The sequence below is a fragment of the Amblyomma mixtum genome, chromosome 5 (genome assembly GCF_055824585.1).
Source record: "Amblyomma mixtum isolate Tamu chromosome 5, ASM5582458v1, whole genome shotgun sequence".
NCBI lineage: Eukaryota > Metazoa > Arthropoda > Arachnida > Ixodida > Ixodidae > Amblyomma > Amblyomma mixtum.
In genome coordinates, this window is record NC_143016.1 from 188244402 (window position 1) to 188253993 (window position 9592).

General features: G+C 49.0%; 1 non-coding gene across 1 annotated transcript; it reads right to left on the minus strand.

Annotated features, from left to right (window-relative positions):
* Positions 1–8134: 8134 nt before the first annotated feature.
* Positions 8135–8208, minus strand: TRNAT-GGU (transfer RNA threonine (anticodon GGU)). Its single transcript has one exon. It is a non-coding gene; the product is annotated as a tRNA-Thr (tRNA).
* Between the last annotated feature and the right edge of the window lie 1384 nt (positions 8209–9592).

A 9592-nucleotide genomic window follows, 5' to 3' on the forward strand; every position in this document is an offset into this window, starting at 1 on the left:
AGCGCATTTGTGGCATGCTTTTCGTTTTTCACATCACGTTGGTGGTCCTTTATGCGTCTTGAGAACTTCCCTGTCTCACCGATGTAGGCATGATTGCAGTTCAGGCACGGTATTTTGTAGACGACTCCTGGAAACTGCTCATTTGGTAGTCGGTCTTTCACATTCATTAGCTGATTCCGCAGCTTGCTGACAGGCATGTGGGCCACGCGCAAGTCGTATTTTGAGAACACACGAGACAGCGCTTCGCTGATACCAGGCATGTATGGAATGCCTGCTCGTGTTCGATACGTCCTACAATCAGTGGTAGCTGGATGTGCAGCTCGTTCTTTTATCTTTGATATGAAGCGGCTCGGATAACCGTTGGCTGACAGTTCTTCGTGCACTCTTTTTAACTCCTTTTCTAGATCTTCTTGGCCTTTGCAGACACGTGTCGCACGTTTGGTCAGTGATGTGACGACGGAGGCTTTGTGCGCAACTGGATGATTTGAATGAAAATTTAAGTACTGGGCTGTGTGCGTAGGTTTTCTGTACACAGAGAACGAAAGGCGATTGTCCCTCCGCTCGACCAGGACATCCAAGAAGGGAAGGCGGTTTTCTTGCTCAAACTCGGCCGTGAACTTCAAGCTTGGTTCGACACTGTTTAGTTCATGTAGAAACCGCGACGCGTCCTCTTTCCTTAATATGCAAAAACAGTCGTCGACATACCGGTAGAAGACCTTGGGTGCTGGAGTGAAAGCATTCAATACCTTGTCCTCTAGTGCTTCCATGACGAGGTTTGCTGTGGTGACCGATATGGAAGCGCCCATCGCAGTGCCTTGGGTCTGTTTGTAGAATTTTGAATTAAAGGAAAAATACGTATTGCTTAGGCAGAACCGTAGCAGTGTGCTCAGCTCTGGAACGTCGAAGGGCGTACGACTTGCCAGATTGCAGTCCTTCTCCAACGCTTCCTCGCACGTGGAAACGGCTAGGTCAACCGGGACACTGGTGAAGAGTGCCGTGACGTCGAAAGAGACCATTACGTCCTCTGCGTCCAATTCCAAGTCATGCAGTTTCTGAACAAAATTTGAAGAATTCCCAATGTACGTCCTAGTCTTTCCGGATAAAGGGCTGAAAACTTCGTGGAGGTACCCCGAAAGTCGATACAGTGGCGACCTTGTGAAGTCCACTATCGGGCGTAGGGGCACTCTAGGCTTGTGGATCTTCGGTAGACCGTATATAGCAGGAGCCGAACCATTTGTGCATAGGAGGCGGTAGTAAAGTTTCTTGTTATCCGGGGGCACGAGCTTAAATAGGTCCGCCAGCAGTTCTTGTAATTTCGTTTGCAATCTGGCCGTAGGATCGCGTGGTACAGACAAGTAGGTGGCGTCGTTCAGCAAACCGATCATCTTGTCATTGTATTCACTGCGGTTGAGCAGGACGGTAGCATTCCCTTTGTCTGCCGGTAAGATGGCGATCTCCGGGTTCCTTCTGAGGTCGCGTATGGCTCGTTTCTCAGCCACAGAGAAGAGGGGCTTATGCCGCCACTTCGAGAGAACGCCAATGGCGCGAGTGCGGGCTTCATCTCGGACGTTCATAGGTAGCAGGCTTACCGCACGCTCAACCGCACAGATTACCTTTTTCTTTTCTGGTGGGCGATCTGTATTAAAGTTCAAACCGCGGCAGAGGACAGAGGTTTCTGCTGCGCTTGGCTTGTAGGAGGAGAGGTTCACCAAAACCTGTCTTTTGTTCTCTTTTCTTGGAATCCGAAGAGCATCAATCTTCTTCTCATGCGATGCCTTGCAATGCCGTTCTCTTACCGCTGCCGTGTAGTTGGCGTGCAGTTGTACGTCCGGAAAGCGCTCTTGGACAATGTATTCGAGCTGTCTCCGCGCGAAAAACGAGTCGGTCTCGAGGCGCTTTATCTTCTGCCGGCATTCCTGAACACGTGCAAGTACCAGTTTCCTTTCGGCGTGTTGAATGATCTGGTGGCCCCAGACGGAGTGGACGGGAGTTTTGAGACGGAGGGACTTGGGTACCAGGTTCTCCCACCTGCATGTCAGGTTGAAGTCTAGATGGGTCTTGAAGGCTGCGACTGCGATTTAAGCTCGTGCCCCCGGATAACAAGAAACTTTACTACCGCCTCCTATGCACAAATGGTTCGGCTCCTGCTATATACGGTCTACCGAAGATCCACAAGCCTAGAGTGCCCCTACGCCCGATAGTGGACTTCACAAGGTCGCCACTGTATCGACTTTCGGGGTACCTCCACGAAGTTTTCAGCCCTTTATCCGGAAAGACTAGGACGTACATTGGGAATTCTTCAAATTTTGTTCAGAAACTGCATGACTTGGAATTGGACGCAGAGGACGTAATGGTCTCTTTCGACGTCACGGCACTCTTCACCAGTGTCCCGGTTGACCTAGCCGTTTCCACGTGCGAGGAAGCGTTGGAGAAGGACTGCAATCTGGCAAGTCGTACGCCCTTCGACGTTCCAGAGCTGAGCACACTGCTACGGTTCTGCCTAAGCAATACGTATTTTTCCTTTAATTCAAAATTCTACAAACAGACCCAAGGCACTGCGATGGGCGCTTCCATATCGGTCACCACAGCAAACCTCGTCATGGAAGCACTAGAGGACAAGGTATTGAATGCTTTCACTCCAGCACCCAAGGTCTTCTACCGGTATGTCGACGACTGTTTTTGCATATTAAGGAAAGAGGACGCGTCGCGGTTTCTACATGAACTAAACAGTGTCGAACCAAGCTTGAAGTTCACGGCCGAGTTTGAGCAAGAAAACCGCCTTCCCTTCTTGGATGTCCTGGTCGAGCGGAGGGACAATCGCCTTTCGTTCTCTGTGTACAGAAAACCTACGCACACAGCCCAGTACTTAAATTTTCATTCAAATCATCCAGTTGCGCACAAAGCCTCCGTCGTCACATCACTGACCAAACGTGCGACACGTGTCTGCAAAGGCCAAGAAGATCTAGAAAAGGAGTTAAAAAGAGTGCACGAAGAACTGTCAGCCAACGGTTATCCGAGCCGCTTCATATCAAAGATAAAAGAACGAGCTGCACATCCAGCTACCACTGATTGTAGGACGTATCGAACACGAGCAGGCATTCCATACATGCCTGGTATCAGCGAAGCGCTGTCTCGTGTGTTCTCAAAATACGACTTGCGCGTGGCCCACATGCCTGTCAGCAAGCTGCGGAATCAGCTAATGAATGTGAAAGACCGACTACCAAATGAGCAGTTTCCAGGAGTCGTCTACAAAATACCGTGCCTGAACTGCAATCATGCCTACATCGGTGAGACAGGGAAGTTCTCAAGACGCATAAAGGACCACCAACGTGATGTGAAAAACGAAAAGCATGCCACAAATGCGCTGGCGGGTCATGCTCACGACACTGGCCACCAGATTGACTGGGGCAATGCCTCCATCTTATCTAAGGAGAGAAACCTGACGACGCGCCTTCTGCTGGAATCGCTATTCATCCAGACAACACAAGCAACATTAAACAAGAACGCTGGACCCATGCCAGGCATCTACGCCCGATCTTTACGTCACATTCTCCGGATATAAATTCGCCACCGCTCTTGTCCTGCTCACTGTGAACAAGAAACCCGTACGGGTTTCGAAACGTCTTTCTTTTTTCGACTATGGTCAGTGACTGCTACTTCACTTCATTGCTTCAGATTTCCAATGCTAACAACACCCGGTACTCAAACAACATTGGAAGAGCAGGCCAACATATTGGGTGAGCATTTTTCCACTGTTTCAAGCTCATCCAAGTACACACAAACATTTCAAAGGGACAAAACAATAGTAGAAAAAGAAAAACTTCCCTTCACAACATGCATACATGAAGACTACAATCAGCTTAATACAATGCAGTTACTAAACACAGTACCAACATCTGGTAAAAAGACAGCACCAGGCCCAGACAATATACATTATGCCATGCTTGCCCACCTCTCTGAGAATGCCATAGAGGCTCTCCTAAAATTTGTCAATAAAATATGGATGAGTGGAGAAATCCGCCAAGCATGGAAAGAAGCAATTATAGTACCCTTCCTAAAACCTGGCAAACCACCGACTAGTCCCACCAGTTACAGGCCAATAGCACTAACTAGCTGTATACACTGTAAGAAATGTGTGTGAAATGACAAGCATTTTTACGGAAATTTTCTGTTGTCATACAGAGAATATCTGTTTTGCGCCCTTAACAGAAACACGTTCACGAAAAAGAAAGTAATTTTCTGTTTTTGGAGCCGCAACACGCCCATTTCACCGAAAGTTGGTGACGTGAGCACCGCCGTTACACAAAAAAGTGATCCGAAAAACCTTTGCTACTTTTCATCAATCGCGTTACATATTTTAAGCGTCAAAAAGTTTCTACGCGCAATATTAGCGCGCAGAATGAGAAGCAGTCATGGAGGAAGAAAAACTAGGAGGGACCATGACGTCACAATCTTGAAGCCTAGTCATAAAAAATATAATGGAAAGCATCATGGGAAATAGGCCCTCACGTGACAAGGCAGTGGTAGCTCTTAGCTGGATTTCGGTTTCGGTTTCGCTCTCTCGCTGTACGAGCAACTAGGCGACCATCTGCTTGCGTTCACTGACGGCTCCGTGGTGAGCGCAAACTGCTCGCTCGCCGCAGCGGCCACCATCCCCGAGCGACGCGTGCGCTGACTGCGGCGCAGTGGAGACACTTGGAGCACATGCTCCTTCGCTGTGCCGCTTCTGCAGTGCCGCGTCGCGAGATTCTCGCGGCCTGCAGGGCGCTGGGAATCATCCCGGACAGTCTCGAAGCGCTCCTGTGGCCGCGCGGCACTGCGCGCACCCGTGATATTCTAGCCTCTATACCCGTGACACAAAAGTGGTGAGCCTCTGTGCGTTCATCGAACAGGCGGGCTTGACTTCCCGCTCGCTCTTCGCCAGGTAGTGCACGCGTGACACGAACGCTCCGTGGGTGCTACCTCCGACGGTATACGCGGCCGGGCGCCCCACCCCGGCCGCTAGTGCAGTATGCCGCGCGCGCGATTAGTCCGAGACAGGACGCTACGAGCGCGCGGCTATGTATACATACAGTTTACTTCTTTTTGTAAGTGATTGTGCGCAGTGGCCGGGAGACCCCGCGCAGGGGCAGACGTAAAGCCGCCGGCACTCTCTCTCGACAGCGAGAGAGAGAGAAATACTTCACTGCTGAATTTCACGTCGGAACCGCCTATGTGCGCGCGCGTATTCGGCAAGACTTGTGCCTTGAGAATAGCGGAGAACGGAGGGCCCATGGGCGGGCCGAAGTCCGCCTGCCCGAGAAATAGAATCTTGAGCAGCGCGCCGGAGCGCTCGTTCAACACGTCCGTCCGCCGTGAGCGCTCTGGAAGCCGCTGCGCCCTTTTTTAGAGGCTCGTTTCTTCGCCTACTCTCGAGTTCTCCGCTCATAGCATGCGCGGAAATAAACGCTCCGTATGCGTGTATAACGACGAAAGGAATTCCTCTCCATTCTCTTTATGAACCACAGTTGAACAGTGACGAGGTCGCGGCCGCACCCTTTGATGAAAAGTTTACCCGCAGTTTTCTACAGTGCACCCAAAAACTCGAGTGTAATCAACAGAGACGCGGAGCCTGCAGACAACCTCGAGCTCGGTACGCATTCCGCCAAAGCGCTGCGCTGCGCTACTTCGGAGCACGGATGTTCACTAAAAAGCACCGCTGGCTGGCAGTCTGGTAACTGTGGAGGAGGGCCTATTTCCCATGAGTCAGTGCGCAAAAGGGCCCTCGGCAGCGGCGTCAGAGGAGGATGGCTTGCAGAGGCTGAGCGCACTCCCTCCTAGTTTTTTTACCTCCATGGAAGCAGTACTATTTGCTGCGATCCTGCATTCACCGATTGACGGCATCATGGAGGACGGCATGGACGTGAGCGGGGAGCTAGGATAATACCGGCGTGCTGTGTCCGTGATTTTCACCGATCAGACCGTTCGCACACAAGGTGAGTGGTGCACATTTTTACCGGCATGAATGATACGCTTTTTGTCATTTGGGAGTTAATGTTGCGGGCTTGTACTGCTGTTGAACAGGGCAGTGAAGATAAATCGCCGGCGGACATTGAGCGTGCCCACCACAGCCGCTTCACCGCCGATGCGTCACTGCTGCTTTACTGTGCCCCACAAAAGGTGCACAGCGCGCGGAAGAGAGAGGAACACAAGCGAGAAACACGGAAGAGTGCGATAGTTTGCGGGAAAATGCACAAATTTTGCTTTGTCTGGAGATATGCACTCCTAAAAGAACCGAGTGAGTAAGCCCGGGAAATTTTAGGCCAGGGAAGTACGCGATTGGTTAGCGGAGGAGGACGTCAAAGAGCGCGGGATTTTCAAATTCGTTTCTCGTCTAAGAAAGGATCATAAGTGTACGTTGTGTCTTTTTATATTTATTGACGTTTATTCATGCCGGTAGAAGTAATGCAGTAATTGTGTTAATTTTGTAAGATTTAACTGATCTTATCTTTGGGCCGAAATAGCGTTGCACGGGTCAACGCAGGCTCAAACGTTTCTACACACGCGTTTCAAATGCCGTACTTGCGCTGTCACAGGGAAGTGTTTCAATGGCACTGATGCCATTGGAGCCGACATTCGAGATTTTTGAGCGCCTTCGACACGCGAGCTCAGTCCGTATCCTCCAATGTCAATCGCATTGCTTCGGCCAGCCCGTGGAATAGGTCAAGGGAGGAGTAACTTTATGAAAGATGGCCAAATTATACCTACTAAAATACAAATTAAAAAAAGGGGGGGGGGGTGGAATCCTAGGCTGGAGGCGCGAGCCACCGCTCGATACGAAGGGTTAAGCCACTGCCATCAATACATCCGCCCGCCCACAACCGTGCCGCGCGTGTCTGCTTGGGCTCTGTGGCTTTTGAATACGATATCTGCTGCTTGCGTTTTTCTGGTGCTTCTTTAGTAAATAGTTCGTGTACTCGCTAAATGGGCGCTTCGAGATAACAGTACACCATTCAGCATTCACTACGGGAGCTCGAACTTTCCGCAGCACTGCGCCGATCACGATGACTGCGCACCTTAGTACCTCGTACTATGCTACTTAAAACAGTCATTTACAAACAGTTTGCTCGGTTGCTTGAGATAAAACTCAAGCTGCGCTCTACTTATGTTAAATAATTCCCCTGTGACCTAGTAGTGTGACATTTGAGGGGGCTGGCAGGTGCAAGGTTATTCACTACCGGTCGGCCGTATTAACTGCAGTGCTAGGACAGTCTCTTGACACCACTCGATGGAGGGCCTCTTTTGCTCTTGAGAGGCATTTACACTGTGTTCTTGGGCTGCATTTGACTAATACGGTGCAATGTTTATGTATTGTAGATAACCCAGCACTTGTAAATGCCTATGCTGATTTATAGGGCCTTTATATGTGGTTGACGCTTATTTGTATACACTCCAAAGCATTTCACCACGCATTGTTGGGAAAAATAAAAGCCTGAGCAAGCGCAGAAATGACTTCTTTATGCTTATACTCTGCTTCATCCTTATTTGTAACTGGTTTAAGGTTGCAGCTTTCACATGGTGCTACTTTAGTAGACAATTCTTATACGCATTTAACTTCTTCTTATGCCAGGGATCTGCCAGTGATGACGACATCGGGGACATGCCATGTTCTCCTTTCATCATTGCAAAAGGTATAACTCTGTGGTACCGCATTCGGGCGAGCATTCCTGATTTAAAACTTGTTTGTGCAGGAGGCAGTTTCCTTACTGAGAGGCGCTTCACCATATGCATCGACACCCTGCCAGTGATGCACGCAGCCAACCCATGCCAGGCTTTCAAGCTCATGTTTTTGGTGCAGTTTGCTTTCAATGTTGTGTACCCCAAGGAAACAAGCCTCTGCCTGGAGTTCACACAGCAGTAAGTACCTATCTCGTTTGTTAACTGAGTTGTGATAACCTTTCTTGTTTTGGTTTTGCCACTTCTCAAATACGCAGTGATAATAAAAGTTGGTGAAATGTTTAGGGAAATCCCCCAAGGTGGAGTAGATTTGTAATAAGGGAGTAATTACTCATTGGCATCCACCCGAGCGCAGCCATACGGCTACAAAGGAAAGCTATACAGCTTTCTCAGAAACTTCGTTGTTAAAGAAAAATTCGTCCTGGTCCGGGGTTCGAACCCAGGACCACCGCTTCACCAGAGCAGTCGCTCTACCAACTGAGCTAACCAGGACTGCAAGCTTATGGTAGGGCGAGAGCGAATTGATCTATAACTCGAAGTGGGAACAGTGTTGGTCAAATGTTTAGGGGAATCCCCCAAGGTGGAGTAGATTTGTAATAAGGAAGTAATTACTCATTGGCATCCACCCGAGCGCAGCCATACGGCTACAAAGGAAAGCTATACAGCTTTCTCAGAAACTTCCTAGTTAAAGAAAAATTCGTCCTGGTCCGGGGTTCGAACCCAGGACCACCGCTTCACCGGAGCAGTCGCTATACCAATTGAGCTAACCGGGACGGCAAGCTTATGGTAGGGCGAGAGCGAATTGATCTATAACTCGAAGTGGGAACAGTGTTGGTCAAATGTTTAGGGGAATCCCCCAAGGTGGAGTAGATTTGTAATAAGGGAGTAATTACTCATTGGCATCCACCCGAGCGCAGCCATACGGCTACAAAGGAAAGCTATACAGCTTTCTCAGAAACTTCGTAGTTAAAGAAAAATTCGTCCTGGTCCGGGGTTCGAACCCAGGACCACCGCTTCACCGGAGCAGTCGCTCTGCCAATTGAGCTAACCAGGACGGCAAGCTTATGGTAGGGCGAGAGCGAATTGATCAATAACTCGAAGTGGGAGCAGCGTTGGTCAAATATTTAGGGGAATCCCCCAAGGTGGGTTCGAACCCCGGACCAGGACGAATTTTTCTTTAACTACGAAGTTTCTGAGAAAGCTGTATAGCTTTCCTTTGTAGCCGTATGGCTGCGCTCGGGTGGATGCCAATGAGTAATTACTCCCTTATTATAATAAAAGTTGTAGGTATATACCACTTTATCATAAGACCTTTTTATGAAAATGCTAACAAAGTGCAAAAGCAATTTTTAAAAAAGTAAGAAAATGTTTGCTGAACCCAGGCAACGAATCAGCTATGGAATGAAATTTTGCTCCTGCTGCTGCTGCTTGGTTAATGCAGCTGGTAAAATAGCGCTCTGAAAAAATCTGTGGAAAGGAAAGACAGATAAAATTATTTTTTGTGGAGTTGATCTTCAACCTCTTCTTCACAGATTATGGCTATACTACCTGCATTGCATAGTGCCCAATCGCTAATATGAAAGGGTTGGAAGGGGTACATGGTACTATATTGCTTCTGAGATTATGTAGCAGTATATGGCTATTTTGGTGGAAGTCATACACGTTGCTTGCTCATAGGGGTCATAGATACTTGCCCAGAGGAGCACAGCACCTGGGGGAGAGGGTTTACTGGAGTGCATGTGTACATGCAATGCCAGTAACCCTTTTGTGGCCATGTAACCATCCATTGTTTATGGATAGATTTGAATGTGTCGCCATGCAGATTTGATGGATTTAACGTCGTAGATGGTACTTCGCAGAAATTGTAAGCATTCTT